Source organism: Ambystoma mexicanum, chromosome 6p (genome assembly GCF_040938575.1).
Source record: "Ambystoma mexicanum isolate Mex_15411 chromosome 6p, UKY_AmexF1_1, whole genome shotgun sequence".
NCBI lineage: Eukaryota > Metazoa > Chordata > Amphibia > Caudata > Ambystomatidae > Ambystoma > Ambystoma mexicanum.
Genome location: NC_090935.1, coordinates 229,635,351 through 229,653,745, shown reverse-complemented (window position 1 = coordinate 229,653,745; position 18,395 = coordinate 229,635,351). Strand labels below are relative to the sequence as shown.

The window sequence follows — 18,395 nt, the reverse complement described above, 5'->3', positions numbered from 1 at the left end:
GCTCAGAGCACCAGTGTTCGGAGTGTATGTCCATGATGGCGAAATCCTTGAGGGAGCGTAGGGGGAAGCTGGAGAAAGGTAAAACCGTTAAATCCTCTACCCCTTTGAAATTGTCCTTGGCCGAGTCGAGACATTAGTCTCCTCGCCATCGAAGAAAACATTCCCGCTCGAGATCTCGAAGTGGTTATCACCACTCATCCAGATCGAGACATACCAAGAAGAGGCGTCACAGATCACCTTCCTCTTCTTCTAACTCACAGAAAGGGTCACCTGCCCCACTAAATACAGCTCTCCAGCTAAGTGGGAGGAATTTCGCAAAACAATGCTAAAGGTCTTCAAGAACGTGGCCTTGTTCCCCTCAGAGATGCCTAGAGGTGATAACCCGGGTGAAAGACCCAAAAAAGGAAAACGCTGTGAGTCGTCGACCTCGGCAAATAAAAACCCTTGAGAGCGTCATGAACCCTCGAGTAGAGACAAAGGCCCTTCGCATAAAACTGCGTCATCGTCAAAGGCGCATTCAGCACATCGACTCAGTCGTCGACCCCAATGAAGGAGATGCCATTGAAGCCTCATGCCCCAACCGCACCATCGGTACCCGGGGCGTCGAAGGATCCTTCTAAGGCATCAAAAAGGGCCTCGGCCTCATCAACGACATCGAGTAAAATTACGATTATCCCGACGCCATCGCGTATATCGACGCTGTTTGTAGTTTCGTCGAGACCTATGATGTCTACATCGACGACTACTACCCTATCTCAAGGAGTGTCGACCAATCTGGCTCCCTCATCGCTTGAATTGGGTTTCACCCCTTACCCACGCTCTGATTACTTCAGAGCTTTATCCTCTATCTATGAAGAAGGAGAAGCCTCTGATAATGAAAGGTCGTTTGACTTACAGACTACAAGAGTTCCTATTCCAGAGGAGCTAATATCAGAGGAAGTCAGATTAAGAGGTCTTCAGGAGTCTCTAAAAGATGCCAGTGGCATAGATACTTCTCCAGAGGCTGACTTCGGCAGACCAGAATCTGGGGAGCATGCAGAAATGTCTTACAGATCTCTTATGGCGAGAATTATGGAATTTATGGGGTGGTCAGCACCTGCACCCTCTTTCCAACAAGATGATTTAACTGACATCTTAGATAAAGGGCCTCAAGAAGACCCTATAGTTCCTTTTCATGCAGCTTTACAGAGGAAAATAGCTGCAAATTGGGAAACACCGGAGGTTATCCCTGCAGTAAACAAAAAGCTCACTGCGAAGTACAGAATGTCGGCCTCAGATCCTCAGACCCCAGAGAGCTTGGTAGTGCAGGCTGCGACTTCATCAAGCAGTAAATCGGCATACCCCTCTATACCACAAGATAGAGACGACACAAAATGTGATGCCATGTTCCGAAAAGATCTTTTCGGCATGCAGCCATGGCACTTAAGTCTGTTAACGCCACTTGCACGCTAGCAAGATTCAGCCACACACTTTGGAGGTGCGCTTCATTGGCGGCTGACCATCTCCCAGAAGGGGAGGAATGAGACACATTCTTGAATATCATCAAGAATGGGAAGGATGCGAAGTTTGAGTCCCTCCAAACAGGTCTCAACTCGGCTGACAGCATCAGCAGTAGTGGTCGAAGTGTACAAAAAGAATTAGTGGAACTATGTTCCCTACTGGCCCGCAATGCTCCCCACAGACTCCATCGCTGCACCCCCTCCCATGCACAATAAACCCCCCAAAACACATGTGCCTGCTATTTAAGGAAACGTTCTGTGCAGTGCACTGAAAGTGCAAGTTTCAACTTCTTCCTAGACTTTTTCCTAGTTCCAGAACGGTTTCTTTTCAAAATAAAAGTATAGGAATGGTAATACTTAATTAAAAGAAGTAGAGAAGCACCGCTTCCGACCGCTCCCGCCCACTTTGGCGTCGAGTACCACAATCCGCAGATTTGCATGGTTGCGGAAATCTGGTTTTGCTCCTGATGTACAAGCCAGACTTCTGAATATGCCCTTTGACGGCACCTTTCTATTTGGCAAAAAAGCTGATGACAGTTAGGAGAAATTTCAAACCTCTAAGGCGGCAGCCAAATTCCTTGGGGCTTCAATTCATCAAACTCCAAACCGCCCCACAGGTACGTCCTGGAGGGGGGAAGCCCTTTCGTTTTGACTCCGCATTCGGAAAAGGCAGAGGGCATCCAGCTGAAAGGGGCCAGAGACGATTCACCTGTGGTCGATGGGTCAAAGGTACCAAGTCCGCATCAGCAGGTGCTGCTTTGCCCTCAGCATCTGCGTCAGCCGCTCCTAAAGCCCTCTGAGGTCTCTCCATACAAAACACCAGTAGGAGACAGGTTAACTCAACATCTGACAGAATGGCAGGCTATTACGTCAGATGCTTGGGCATTGGAGACAATTGCCCAAGGTTACTGCCTGCCCTTCCTACACACTCCTCAGTCATCCACCCGGGAGCAACTCTTTGAAGTTTCCAGACCTGCTCCATATGCAACAGATTTTAGACCTTCTAGAGAAAGGTGCCATAGAACCGGTGCCAGTAGCAGAGAGGAACAAGGAATGGTACTCCCCTTACATCCTAATACCAAAAAAAGACGGAGGATTAAGACCCATCTTGGACTTGCGAGAATTGAACAAATTCCTCAGGAAGGACAAGATCAAGATGGTCCTCCAGTTTCAGGATTGGTTGGTATCTATGGACCTTCAAGATGCTTACTTTCATGTGCCAATCCATCACAAGCACAAAAAGTACCTGAGGTTCGCCATTGGCAGTTCTCACTATCAATTTTGGGTTCTGCCATTTGGGCTGACGTCCGCCCGAGCGTCTTCAGTTAATGGCGGTCGTGGCAGCAAGTCTAAGAAGGCAAGGGTTTCATGTCTACCCCTACCTGGACGACTGGTTGATCAGAGCAGTGTTCCCGGAACAAGTTCAGGTCCATCTAGATCAGGCTTGTCCAACCTTTTTGAATGTGGGGCCGAAGCATTAACTTTTTGTCACCCAGTAGGCCGGCGAGCCAAATGTCAACAACCTCACCCAAAGCAGTATATTAAAAAGTGATATTGTGTGACCTTTGACACAATAGCATCACAGGCAGTGATAGCCATGCAGTCCCAAAGATAGCTTTTGTGTCATGGGCAGTGATCAAAGTTAAGTTGCTTGTGATTTTTCTTCAAATATGGGGTTGAAATGGTGCATTTTACAGCAGAAAAGGTGACCAAAAAGCCATAAGTTTACAATCGGTTCTAAAGGGGAAGATGAAAATTCCATGTCACCAACAGCAGAAAAGAACATTTTACAACACAACGTGCCTCATTTCGACCCAGGCGTTAAGGGGTTAACGGCGCCGTAAAATGTGGCGGCACCGTTAACCCCTTACCACCTAATTGCGAGGTCCCTTTGCGGGTCCCTACCTTAACGGCTGGTGTTACCAGCCGTTAAGGAACGGGCCTGCAAAGGGACCTTGGAGGCAATTACGGTACCGCTATTTGCGGTACCGTAATTATCGCCTTCCCCATTCCCATTGAGCCCTATGGGGCAAAAATGGGAATGGGGAAGGGCCAATGATGAATGGGAAATTACAGCCACGCCAATGTTGTGATGGGGGCGGTAATTCCGCCATTCACCATGGCGGATTCCGGCGTCAACCATGGCGCTAATAGCGCCATGGTTAACGCCTGGGTCGTAATGACCCCCAACACATTTTAATGATCAATGTGTACACAGTGTCAGACAGCAGTGTCACTGATGTAACACATTGTCATGCTGGTTGTACCCAAAATATGCCCCTGTAGCAACATGTCTATGCTGGTTGTTCCCAATTTAGACCAGCATTGTCCTGTACAAAGCAATATTGATGCTACCTGAGCATGTGCAGTGTGCCCAATACATATGGCAGCTTATCTCTGTAATACACATTACTTCTGTGGTGATGAAAGAAGCATAATTCAATTCAACAGATAAAAGATGGAAAAACTATCACCCAAAGGTGAACCTAATTGAAGAAACGCAATGTGTGCACAATCTTACAGGATGCAACCTAGCAGGCCTAGTGCACACTTTACCTTTTCTTTCACCAATAAATCAGGGGGGGAGCGCGAACGCAGTCCCCCACTACCAGAAATAATGCAGTCGTGTATCCCGCATTTGGGAACATAGCAGGGGTCAGCAAATCTATTGTGCAATGGGTAAGCCTCACCCTGGGAGATCTGCCCTTGAGATCAGATTCTCCCCTGCCAGCGAAGTATGAGCTGCATGCAAGAGGGCAGGGGTCGGGTCAGTTCTGGGAAGCCCCGCTAAGCGAGGGTGAGAAGGCAGGCCCTGACCCAGCCCCAACCCCCAGTCCCTGGAAGCTCTGAGCATCTGCAGAGCTGCCTGTCCCGTGTGTAGGGGAAGCTCTAGCAGGCAGAGCCCAGCAGAAGAGCAGATTGTAGCACAGTTCCTTTCTCCCATCAGGCCCTGCTCGGCCCGAGATTTGTATAAATAGCAGGATGGCTCGAGCAGGCCTGTTGCAGTCTGCCCATTGGCCTGTCGGCCCCACACGGGCCCATGGCCCTCCTGAGCTGACCTGCTCAGCGCTGGCCTCATTGACACCATCATAATCATCCTGGACCTCGATGCTCCACCACCCCTGAATCTCAGAGATCTGCTCAATGACAATGCTGAAGCTTTGACATCTTTGCCGTCAGGGCTCACACCTCTCCTGAAGGGTATAGGCTGCCCTCAGACTGCGCTACCAAAAGAGTGAAAATAAGTTATACCTGTTGGGCTTGCCTGTTTCACTTTTATGATTGGGATCACTGCTGCATGGGTATTAAGCGTGTTATAAATTGTTCATAGTTTGTGGGAGTACTGGGCAATTGTATGGACCCACACTCACTGAAAATGAATGGTATTCCCGAGGTAACCCTCACTATGCCGTGATACAAATTTGTCTCTCCTTCCTCCATCAAGTCCCAAGATCTTCTTGACAAATGTATTTATTTCTGCAATGTTTGTTGGATATCCGACAAACATTGCATAAATAAATGAACGCTTTGTGGCTGAGGACTATAACTGAGGACTATAAATACCTCTTTTGACCCCATGGGGTCACCAATAGAAGTTAAAGTTTTGCGCACACGCACATTTAAAATAAATGTTTTTTTTACCCAAGAGTTGTCCAACATAAGGCCTTGCGGGCCACATAAAATGGCTTGGCGGGCCACATTGTGGCCCGCGGGCCGTATGTTGGACAACCTTGATCTAGATTATGTTCGCCACTTCCTCCACAAACTGGACTTCTCCCTCAACTTAAAGAAGTCACAGGTGATACCATCACAGAGACTCCAGTTCATTGGAGCAGTCCTGGTCACATCCCTGGGAAAAGCCTCCCCACCAGAGGTGAGGGCTCAAGTTTTTCTTCAGATGGTGACCAGATTTCAAAATGCCCAGCGTCTATCAGCCTTCGACTGTTTGAGGTTGCTCGACCTCATGTCATCCTGCATTTTCCTAATTCCTGTGGCTCGCCTGATAATGAGATCTCTCCAGTGGGCGCTAAGGACCCAGTGGTCGCAATTCTCAGGAAGAATGTCAGATCTCCTACAAATCCCGAACAGAGTAGCACAGGACCTTCAGTGGTGGGCCTGTCGGGAGAATATCTTGAAAGGAGAACAGTATTGGCAACCATGGCCAGAGATAACAGTTACGGACGCCTCACTTATGGGGTGTGGGGAGCCTATGCCAACGACTTAACCATCAGCGGTCGTTGGTCTCCATCGGAGTCCAGACTACACATCAACCTGTTAGAGCTGCGAGCAATCCGGCTAGCACTGAAAGCTTTCCTGCCATCAGTACAGGCAAAATCTTTGCCCTTTGGGGAACCCCTCAGGTAGATCTGTTTGCAACAAGTGTCAACAGGAAATGCGAACAATATTGTTCAAGGGAATTTCCCCCGAGAGGAGCTCTAGGAGATGCGTTTGTGGTGGACTGGGAGTTTCCACTTCTGTATGCGTTTTCTCAAGTCCCTGTCATTCCTCAAGTGATAAGGAGGTTGAGGAGATTCCGGAAACCCATGATTCTAATTGCCCCGGATTGGGCCAGCAGACCGTGGTACCCAGATCGTCTAGACGTGTCCATCTGTCCTCCGATTCGTCTTCCACAAAGAGGATCTTCTCTCGCAAGAGGAAGGTCAGGTTCTCCATCCAGATATCAGGACATCTCAACCTTCACGCTTGGTTTCTGAAAGGTTGAGATACAAAGATAGGGACCTCCCGGATGATGTAATGGAGGTGTTGCTTTTGGCCAGAAGGCCAGCAACTAAATCTTTATACCACTGCTGTTGGAACAAATTCTGCAGCTAGTGTAGAGATAAGGATATTGACCCTTTTTCATGTATTGGACTGATGGTGTTATCTTTCCTACTATATTTGACAAATTCAGGCCTTAAAGTTGGCACAATCAAGGGTAACCTCGCCAAGCTATCAATCTTTAAACGCATGGCTGAGGAACCTTCATATTTCAAGTTGCCTCTAGTCAATCAGTTTCTGAAATGTTGACTAATGTCTTTCCCTTTCAAGTTCCCCTGTGGGATTTAAATCTAGTCTTAAAATTTCTAATGGGTACTCCATTTGAACCTCTTCATTCCTGTCCATTAAGGTTTCTCACTCTGAAAACAGTCTTCCTAGTGGCTTTAACTTCTGCCAGAAGAGTGAGCGAACTACAAGCTTTATCTTGCAAACCTCCACATACCATCTTTCACAAAGATAAGGAAGTTCTTCAAGTGAAGCCAAATTTCCTCCCAAAGGTTGTCTCAGAATTTTATATCACACAAAAAATAACCTTGCCTTCATTTTACCCGCCTCCTCACCCAGGGAAATTGGAAGAGAGATTGCACATGCTGGATCATACATTAACAGACTTGCAAGGATTAGACAAGCAGATCAATTGTTTGTGGGGTATGCAGGACATAAACTAGATTTACCTTTCACGAAACAGACCATCTCAAGATGGATAATACTGACTATCACAGAGTGCTATAAATTGGCAGGAAAAGATCCTTCAACACCTCCGGGCTCATTCAACCAGGGGTATCACAGCCTTGTCAGCTCTCCAAAGAGGAGTACCAATTAAAGACATATGCGCGGCTGCAACATGCTCATCTGCACATACTTTCACCAAATTATACAGTCTAGATTCCTCCACTAGCCAGGAGACTACATTTGGGAAAGCTGTGTTGCACTCTGTGTATCTTTAAAAGGATCATTACATTTTTACTCCCGCCTCCTATACATATTACTGCTTTGGGAGTCAGATAAGGAATACGTGGGAGGACACAATCCATTCGACGAACAAGTTACTTACGAACTGTAACTTTTTTTGACCGGATGTTCCTCCTGCGAATTCCTTATCGCCCCTCCATCCTTCCCCGCAGTAAAACTTCCCTTGTAGTTGCAGCCTATGCTCCTTCAAGGGTACTAACCATCTCATACCGGGCAAACACAGCACCTCAAAACAGAACTGAGCAACGGACGCTGCGCAAGACTATTTATAACTATGGTGACGTCGGCGCCGATATGGAGGCCTTCGAGGTACATCGACTCGAGGGACGTCAACGCACCGCGCCCTCTACTGTGAAAAAAAGTTCTGAGGCCAGCAAGCTGGAAGTGGATTTATCAAAGATAAGGAATACGTGGGAGGAACATCCAGTCGAAAGAACGTTACAGTTGGTAAGTAACTTGTTCTTCTAGTGATAACTAAGATCTTTGTTTTGGCCTGGTTTATTTTTTAATTATTTTGTGGCAAAAAAAAAATACCCCAAGCGGTTAATGAAAGCTGGAGCTTGATGGGAGTTTTTTCCAAAATTACTTTATCATCGGCATAACAATATCCAACGTAATTGGGTGCTCCTCTTCCTTAGGAGGATAGATTTTAAATGTCTCCAACGCCAAGTGCATGTTAGCTACATAATCGAGAAGGGGAGCTAAAACGTATCCCTGCTTTAGACTATTACAGGTAGGAATGTTAGCTAATAGCAGTCCTGAGTCATCTAGTCTTACTGCTCCTGATGTCTCGGTATAGAGCTGGGAAATTAGACTTAATAGGATCAACGTCCCATTTGTCAAGTTTTCCCCCATATCCTATTGCGATCCGCACAATCGAAAGTACTAGACTAATCGATAAAGGCCAAGTACAACGGAGAAACCATAGTGGCAAATGCATTGCGTATACGGTATTGTATAGTCCAAACATTATATAGGGTGCCCATTCCTCTGAGAAACCCTATTTGTTGCGGGAGATTAGTTGGAATTTATTCACCCATGTTCGTTATTCGTCCAGTAATGTACTGGATGCGTCTATCATAGCCAAACGTCTATATTTCGCCAGATCATCACTGTGACTTTTTTTTTTTATGTACGGGAATTAACAAAGATTTCCACCATGAATTGGGTGTCACCCTCTCCTTAGCCACATTCTTGGATAATGTGTGCAAGATACGAGCCCATAGTTGTGGTTCTTTTTTAAATACAGCATTAGAAAGCCCGTCTGGGCAAGGGGCTTTAGAAGGCCTGAGTCGCATGATAAGCGATAAATATTCTCCTCCTGAAGGAGCTAATCATATGCTATATTTCTCCCAACTAATGAGAATATGGGCGTTTCCATAGATGTCAAGTTACAATAAAGTGACGAAATGTGAGTCATCCAAGAATGTTCTGAAATGGGAATGATTTCCATTTTTATAAGAAATGTAGTTACATTTTTTAAACAATTGCCAAAATATTTTACTATCATTCCCTCTCAAAACATTATACATGAGTTGCCAATGTTCTGTCCTAGTGCAGTTATTATTAGAACGTAACTCATTTTTATATTTGGTACGCACGTTCATCTCGCATGTAAGGAATTCAGAGAAATGGCCTGTTTTTTAAATAATTGTATATTGCGCTGCAGTGCCATTTTTTTGGCTGCTATGGCTTCTTCATATATTTTAGGAACGTGCATAGTTTTATTTAATTTGCACCTATTGGTACTAGTTTAAAATTGGTAAGCGAACCTGGACAAGATCCTAATAAAGGGTTCAACGGCGGTATAGGCTAATGTAATGATCATATCGGGGTCCGAATTCAGTCTATAGTTTATCGATGTTACCTGAGGTCCATATGTTAGGGAGAATTCTTTTATAAGGCTAATTTCCCAAACCTAGTGAGTCCCCCAGCAGCTTTGCTGGATTTTTGGGGGTTGTTTTTTTCTCCTGCTAAGAGTGAGACTCTTTTACTCCCACTCTTAGGCATGATTTGAGGTATGTCTCTGACTATTTGTGTGCTTGAGCTATGGGGTCCTTTACTCCATAGGGTATCATCTATTTTTTCTGTATGTTACATAGCACCCTCAGTGCAGTAACACAGGGGTGTCATAGTGATCCCCAAAGATAGACTCCATACCCTGGGACTGACTACGGTCTCCGAGGGCATGTAAAGTCACCATTGACTTACTAGTCCTAAATTGTGAACAAAACCAGTACAAACCATCATATTGTGGAAGTACTGGAAGGGGTTAATTATATTGCCCCTGGGTCTGTTTTCAAGGGGGCACGTCTCCAGTGCCCCCTTGTCGAGTTTCTGGCTGGTGGCAGTAGTTACCACGCAAAATATTCCACCGAAATATTTCCTGTGGGATTTTCCCATTGATTTTAAACGCACCACTTTTTGGTGCAATATTAAAGATACCGCCGGTTTATTTATTTAATATTAAATCAACGGTTGGGTCGTTTTGCCAGAACTCTTTTCTAAAATGGCATTCGTGTCCATCTCTGTAACTCCAACCAAGGTCGAGCTCTCTTTGTTCCACTTTTTGGCGGGCTTCTCCACAGAAGCCCTCCAAATGGTGCCACTCTGTCTGGGTTCCACAGGATGTGTGGGGAGGGGAATTGGCACCCTGGACTGCGTTGCCTTAGCAACTCAAGTCGCACTCTATTCTGATTGGCCCCATTCAGCTGGAAGAGTCTTCTCCCTCTGAGCTGGTGGGATCAACCAGTTTGCCACTTCGCCTTCCAAAGACGTCTCTTGGTCGACTTGGCCATGCCAAGCACCCCGGCGACCGGATAGCCAAGCTTCACTACTTTGACCGCGAATAAAAGGAATGCACCTTTTACTGACGAACTCCGCGACTGGTCTCTTCCCTGAGCAGTGCAATGACTACAAGGTTCCTCCTCGACAAGATCTTCTCTTCCCCTGGTAACCACGAGTTGCATCCACTGCCAGGAACAACTGCCGCAGCTGGAGCTTCCTCTCTCTTTAAGGTACTGTGTTCCACCTGGCCTCCTTTTCTTCGGATTGCTAAAGGTGACCCTTAAATCCTTGGCTTTCCAACTGGGTTGGCTCCAGACCTTCTAACTTTACTTTTCGAATCACCCCAACCTCTTTTGAACACTCTGCAAAGACTTTTAGTGCATTTTAAACCGTGTGATCCTGGGCACATTTCGCTTTGCTCCATTTAAAGTGGGCCTGGCCTATGAACTTTGGCTCTACATTGTATACTGCCTTCACTGACTTGCTTTGGACTTAGAAAAGTGTTGGGAATTGTTTTATGCTCTGCATTTTTCTCTCCCTTTAGCTTAACTATTGGAGTGGTATCTAGGTTACGCACTCGCATCTGTTTTAACAAATAATGTTGTTTTAACTCTGACTTGTCTAATAGTTATCAAGGGAGGTGTTTATACTTTATCTGACTGTGTTTTAACTTGCTTTTAATTTAGAGTGCTAGTGTATTACCTAAAGTGTGTTTTAAATAAATAATTATATACTTTTGATACAAAGCTCTGGTCAGTGTTTGCTTGTCCCACTGTGTTTTTGGCCTTATTGTGTATACTCTATGTACTGCCTTACTCTTCTTGAGAGAAGTCTGACTGCTCAGCCACAGCTACCAGGTAAATCTGGGTGGTACAGACTGCTACCAATTGGGTTTACTGCTTACTCCTGTAGTCTTAATCTTTTTGCAGTGTTCTCCAGGGGAACTGCACAGGATTCTGCCTACCACCATATGATCCTATTCCCTTGAGCATTGATATCAAATATCCCCACTCATGTACGTTTTCTTATTGGATAATAGCAGTGGGCGAAGTATACGAAAAGAAGTAGTGGCACTACATTGCCTGCTGACCAGCCCCCGCTCCCCACAAACCCTATCGCCACGCCCCCTCCCATGTGCAATCCAAACCCCCAAACAAACACACCTGCTGTTTATGTTCAGTGCAGTGCAAGTTTCATCTTCTTCCTACACTTTTAATTTAAAAGGAAACCATTCTGGAATGGTTTTTGTTTTTAAAATAAAAGTATAGGAACAGTAAAACATTTTTTACAAAGTAGAGGAGCACTGCTCCTGACCACTTCGACCACTGGATTATGTGTTTGATCTTTAAATTTAGGACTGAGTGATCGCTCATAGAAGTAGGAATGAGATTAAATGTGGGCTCACCCAATTTAAATGTCTTGGAAACAAAGAGAAAGTAAATTCTACTGCTTGTAGAGCTATTAGTCCAGGTGTGATTAATATGGGTAGGGTTACACTCTACAGGATCCAAATGATATAGGCTGTGTGAAAGCATATAGTTGAGCCATTGCTCTCCCACCTTACTTGTTTTGATTTGTACATTTTACTATAGGGCACCTTATCATGAGCTCTAGTACACTAAGGTTTTTTTTATCCGAACAAATCACAATATGCATTGAAGTTCCCCCAAATGATGATTAGACTTATTCCAATTCCATTCTAGCAGCACTGCAGTGATATAAAACAACCATACTTTCTGTAATCATCTTCCCACCTGGGGGTGCATAAACATTAACAATCAGTAAGGAAGTATCCTGTGGGCTATTATATTACCAAGCTCACAATGATGCATAACACATGGGTTGAAATTTCTCCTCCTGTAAATTCTCTCATCGACATATGGGCCTTAACGCCAATAACTAGGCCTCCACAAGGCCTACCAGCCATATCCCTGTAAGCCTATCTATTGAAAATGTCATAACCAGCCATCACTAACTTTGTGGTGAGCCACGTTACCTGGAGTACAAACACATCAAAGTTAGTGAGAATTGCTAAGACATAATTTCCATGCGTAAAATAGGAGTGGCCTTGTGTATTGCAAGAGAACAGATTAAAAACAGTATCATTAGAGTCTATATACATTAATTTGCGTGACCATGAATATTCCTCTGTTCTCCTAGTAACAGAGTAACAGGAATTTGATAACTCCTCCATCATTTGAAATATACCTACTATTGGGGTTGGCTGTAATTTTAAAATGTGATCGTTGTCTTTCTTCAATTTATTGGAGCATGAATAGCTCCACATTAAATTAAAAAACCTAACTTTAAAAAGTGTGGAGCAAAAATCCACTAAGAGTTAATTCAGGAAGTCCAAGCACGACCAATTTGCATCATTAGCCGAACGGGGTAACTCCGCCAACTCCGCGTCTTTTGTGGTAATAACCCATAACCGGTGGAACGAGTTGAGTACACTCAATAACCTTGTCCGGTTTAAGAAAGCACTTTTCGCCGTGGTGAATAACTCCGTAATAGTCACTTCATGTTGGTTCATTTGATCATTGCTAATGGTGCTTTTCTGTTTAGTCAGATGTCTCTCAGTCCTGGTAGCATCCCGAGTCTCCACCGTCTCCCAATTGATCAAAGCCTCTTGAAAATTTGTGTTAGCCTTCACCTTTCCCTCTGTGGTGTTGTCTTCCATAGATGATCTAGTGGAGAGCACAATAGATTGGTCAAGACTTGCTATCAGCACTTCTTCTCTTTCCTCTTTATTCGTCGCCAGCACCCAATTATCTAGTGTGTCTTTTTTAGATGTGTTCTTATTTTTCATGCTTTTTTCTTCCTTTCAACTGCTTATTTTTATTTTTGGTAACTACGTATTACTACTAGGTCATTTTTCTGAATAGAGGGCAGTCTGCTTCTTCTGTTTTTTTGTTTTTTTTGTTTAGATGGAAGACAAGTTTGATTTATATTTTTTCTTCTGGTGCGTTTTTTCCTTTTAGGATTATGCTTGACCGCCACAGAGTTCTTTTCCTGCTCAATGTCCTTCCCAATCACTACTGTAGGTGAAACGGCGGGGATGGAATTCTCCACCACCTCCTCGGTGGAAGGAGGGGGAGGACAAAGGATTTTGTGCTTTCATCCATGTGATGAACTGACTGATCATTCTCAAAGTGATCTTCCTCCAATAAACTCCCCATCGGGGTCAAGGAATGTACTGCGGTAGGGATAATCGCTGCATCTGTAGATTTCAAAATTGTCTGATTGCTCTTGAGTTCTTTTAAATATTTCCGTACATAATGCTAGAACCGCCTTCAACAAAGGGACTTCATTATTGAGTGTACTGCACGTATTCCTAAGGGAGACATCACTTTCTAATTAGCAGTCACTTTCAAGGCTGCTGATAGGATCAAACAATTTCTCTCTAACTGGTGTTTCAGCAAGATTAAAACCTATGATGTTAGACATAGGTGCGCTCCGGTCCTCCATAGCTTTGCAGACTGTAACAAAGGTTTTCTTGTGATGGACAACCTTCCACAAGAACAGCTTCTAACCCAAGGTTACAGCTTCTTAAGCGTCATTGTTGTGAGCTATTGGAAACAAAGTTGTAATTTTACTGCGGGGCAAGGGCAATTTCAGGATTCTCCTTTATATGGTATGGGGGTGATAATACCCGTGGCGGCAGCGCTGTCAATGCTGGATTTTTGGTGTTTTTATTACTGTTCTTTGCAGTGGGGTGCACCACAACTTTGTCTGCCCTTCTTAAGTTACAAGGTCTACCTCTCTTAGTCATGAGAGAAGGCAATGGCATCTGAGGTGGGAGGAGCAAATTCAGACAGATAGTAGAAAGTCAGCATAATTCTCAAATGCTTTGTCCGGTAAAGATATGAATCTTACCAGCTACATTACTCACCACCGACCGCTAATGGCCCTGACTTGCACGGGCACTACACGTGCCACTTAGGGTTTTAAACTGCGCTAGCGGGAGGAGTCCAATGCGCTGCAGATGCTTGCCAGTAATCCACAGGGAAAAAGTCTCTAGGTATGCCTCCCAAGTGTCGACTGCACTCAGTTTGCACTCACACTGTAAAATGTCTAGAAATGGCTGCAGTCTTTCTAGTCTCCAGCCATGTATTTACTTGACTAGTTTCTTTCACTGTTTACTTTTACCAGGTACTAGGTTCACCATTTATAATTCCATTATGGCGTGTACTTGCAGCTCCCATGTTAGGAACCATGAAAGTGACTATACAAGACAATATAATATAATAATATAATGTCTACAGTTCTGTTATTTGTTCTCTCCTTCCTGGAGATCTATTCTTCCAGAACTGGATTGAGAGTATCATATAAAATTCCATTATCCTGTGTTTGATGAAGTGTAGATCAATTTGGCCTTTTCTGGTCCTTTTATTAGAGTGACTAGGCTCCCCAAGAAGTCAGAATGTTGTATTGTCTCATTTAGTATATTGTCACAACATTTAGCAATAGAGGTTAAACGGAAATTGTAATCCTTAATTTGAGAACATTTCAGCAAATTGATTTGATGGTCAAGGATGTTTGGGTTATTAATGACATCCTAAGGTCTTCCCTCTGATTAGCAATATAAAATCTTATCCTCCAACTGACCTAAAGAATCTTCCCGAATTAGCTGTCCTTTTCCATATTGAAATGCTGAGCTTTGGGACTCTGGGTGTTTGAGGATGATGGAGCCATACCTGAATTTGTGCTAACAGATGGAAAAACGTACCTTGTATGATGAATAGATATAGGAGATGTTGGATTTAAGTCAATCAGATCTTGAGCAGAGATTAAAGAGAGCTCTAAGTGCTCATCTACTGCTGGTAAGTCATTCTATGTGCTTCTAGTTTCTGAATACAATGAAGAGGAAAGAGTGTTTCCACCCCAGCTAGGCCATTGTTGTAAAAGGGCCCCAGACCCTGCCTTTTCACAGGTGTATTTAATGTATTGTTACAATACTTCCCAAACTGGGGCTAAAACATTTACCTGCATCTTCCTACCTGGGTTCCAAACAAGCTAACTTAATTCGGGAGGGAGGGGGTGTTATGGGGTGGGGGTGCTTGCCGACTTTTGCCTTTTCTTGCGGCAAAGTTATCCATAATTTTCTCAGACAAAACAGTATTTTTCTGATTCATAATTGCAATTGGTTCTGCATGTATAGTCTGAGATTACAAAAGTAAAACCCTCATGTTCAAAATATTCTTTGGCCTAGCTGAATGACTGACTATTCGTGTTTCTTAAGTTAATACTAGTGGTTCAAATTCCTCTATTGATGCAGGTTACAGCCAATGGCTAGCCACAGGCTAAGGGGAGCACTGGACTAGTCTGACTTACCGGGCTGCCTTACTCCATCTCCTGGTCCCCTTGAATCTTTTAAAGTTGCATTAAAATAGTTCTATAAGCAATTAACTATACTAAACTAGTTAATGTATAACTCACTCACTACTCCCAACATGCTGTATAGACCTTGGGACAGCCAGTAAATCGAATTACTCTCTCAGAAACTCTTTCTTAGGGCACATACATTATTAATCGAAAGTTATAATAGTCGACCAGAGTTAGGAATAAATGCCTAACGGGGAATCAAATAATAGCAGATGAAGGGATCTAACATCAAATGACTGCTGAATGGGCTGGACTACTCACCAAGCTTTGGTAAAAAGAAACAAAGGTAAGTGACTCTTTTCACAGCCGACCCAACTGGCGCTTTTACCCGCTCTTAATACAGAGCTGCAGTAGTTGTACTTCCTTGTTACGCATCAGCGTCTTCAAGTTTCGCTGGTTCCTCCTTCCTGAAAAAAATTCAGTCTGTGCCCTATTTTATGTAACATAATACTTTTCGGTATTGTAAGATTCTTGAGTCAATCATCTGTTTCAATGCCAATTAATTTGTCTTTTTCAGAAACTGCTCGCACATAAAAATATTGCTTTTTTCTTGCCTTGTGGTCCCAAATGTATCCAGCAATCAGGGTTATATTAGGTAATGGGGAACGAGGTGATTGCCAGTTCTTTGAAATTGTGTGGTCAATTGCAGGCCTGTGGTGATGCTGCTATTCATATTTTTATAAAAAGGAGTTAACCGGGACCTTTTCCCGAATCCACTTGGAAAACTGCTGAAATGACTGTGCCCCCCAAATTCCAGGAGGAAACAGTTGCCAATAAGATGTAGTAGAATACCCTCCTCTTAAAGCAACTCATCAAGCCACCATCCTCAAAAGATATTGATGAGGGATTCTATTTCCGGGACAGAACATACCATCCGTGCTCGGTCGTTTTTTTACTCCTTTCTTCTGAGAAAGCGATTCAAGATGGTCTTTTTAGCAGAGATACTAACAGCATTGTTCAACCTCAACACAGTGCTAACAGTCTAAAGTGCTTCCCTTTTGGCCCCAGTTCAGCCCCCATGTCATGTACCAAGGTAATTGCAGTGGCAACAACTTTCCTTTGCCAAGTGAGTATCCATATTTATCCAGACTTGATGACTGACTGATTAGAGCCTGCAATCCTGTGAGAACTTCTAACTTGCTCCATACAACGCTGGATCTAGTATTCTTGTGACGTTATAAGTGCTAAACAGTGTCTCTATCAACAGACCTTTGGGATTTTTGTATTTTCCATCATGGTTCGTAATCTCAGGCCTCATTGGGGATGCAAATGTTATTGATGTGCCCCTGAGAGACTCTAAACATACACCAAGCACCCAGTTGTGTCTTTTGAATTCACACATGACTGGCTGAGTGCTCTACTGGGTGTTGAGAAAGCCCTCTATTAAAATCCATTATGGTGTATCAGTCAGTCCTGGTTAGGCCTACAAGTGGGTGAATGGAAAAGGTATGATGACATGCAGGGGGCTGGCCACAACTGGCTTGATTATTGGGTAGGCAAGGAAGCCGGCCATTCATGGACAAAATGGACAACAGAAATATAGTGTTATACAGGCATTACCTGACTGAGCCGTGTTGCTAGAACAGTCCAGAAACTGCCTGCAGGGGACTAATGTGAAAGAGTCTCTTGGGCTTTGACTGGGAATATGCATCCCAAGGCCTCTGTATAGACCAGCAAAGTTTGAATGTGGAAGCACCCACTGATTGGGTGTCTGCCAAATGTTTGAATGGATGCATCCCCGGAATTTGAGGCCGAGTTTCCTCTTCACCCCCAATTTCCCATAAAAAGAGAAAGTTTGCACCATTTCATTGTTCGATGCATAGGCGAGTCCTGAAGCATGAGGAAGCCAGCTTATCTTAACAAGGACTTTTTCAGAAACTGTTCCATTTGCAGCTCATCCAAAACCATCCATGGAGCCCTGCTGATGTATGCTGATTGCAGAGCCTCTGGACCAGACCAGGACACCCCTTCAGTGCCTTGTTTTGTTGATTTGTTGGAACCAGAATTCATCCGGTGTTTGTGTCCTAGTGTGGAAACGGAGATATTGAGGCTTGGAAATTGAGGCACAAGAGTACAGCTAACCAGTGTCAGACTTTGTGTTTACGTTGTCCGTAGAACTCCAAATACTCCTCTCTTCCTCCCCCTCCTCCTCACCTGTGTGGTAGTGATCACTGTGTTCTGGGCTGATGGACCTCCGGGTTCTGTAGTCTTTTTCCTTTTTTATTGGACGTCCGCGTCTCCCACGAGAGGAAGCCACAGTGGAGGCCAAGTAAAAGCACCCCGCTGAGACCCCATTCCCAGGAGGAACAATTAGAGGAAAAAGCCGTGTGTGGCAGAAAAAACCCCTGCTGATGGCACCGTAGTCGTCCTGGAAACTGGGCTCCGCAGGAAGATGTAAATGCTGAAGACAGGGAGCAGCGTTATGGGAAAGTGAGCTGGTATTGTAACAGAGAGGAACAGTGAAGCTGGACAAGAGAGGGGGAGAGAGAGAGAGACTGAGCGGGAAGCCATGGAAGGACACGGCAGAGCAGAGGCAATAGAAGCCGGGAACAGGCAAAAGGCAGAAGCAGCTGGGAAACCAAGCGAAGAGAGCAAGCCAAAGCGGTGGGAAGAGGAAAGAAAAAAGAGCGTTTCGCAACAGGCGGCAGCGAAGAGCGGCTGACTGCGAGGTTGCAACGTGAGATGCTGCAGAGGAGGTGGGGCTAAATAGGAGCCGCGGAACCCAGCAGAAAGACTAGACAGCGCGAAAGTGCGCTGGAGTGTACGCGTAGGGCTTTCCTGCATTCAGTCGGAACCTTGGCCACACACTCCAGGAAGGGACGCGGCGTGTGACAGTATCCCCCCCCCCCTAACCTGGGAACCCCCGGGTTTTCCTGGATGCGCGCTATAAAATCTCCTAAGAAGAATGGGGGCATGGATATGGGAAAAAGGCTCCCAGGAATCCTCTGCACTGGAGTATCCCTTCCAATGGAC

General features: G+C 44.6%; 1 protein-coding gene and 1 non-coding gene across 6 annotated transcripts in view; one reads left to right on the top strand and one right to left on the bottom strand.

Annotated features, from left to right (window-relative positions):
- PIAS2 (protein inhibitor of activated STAT 2) overlaps window positions 1–18,395 on the top strand; it is a 940,364-nt gene that overhangs the window by 867,539 nt on the left and 54,430 nt on the right. The window lies entirely within an intron of this gene.
- Window positions 4,077–4,238, bottom strand: LOC138512740 (U1 spliceosomal RNA). Its single transcript, XR_011281516.1, has one exon. It is a non-coding gene; the product is annotated as a U1 spliceosomal RNA (small nuclear RNA).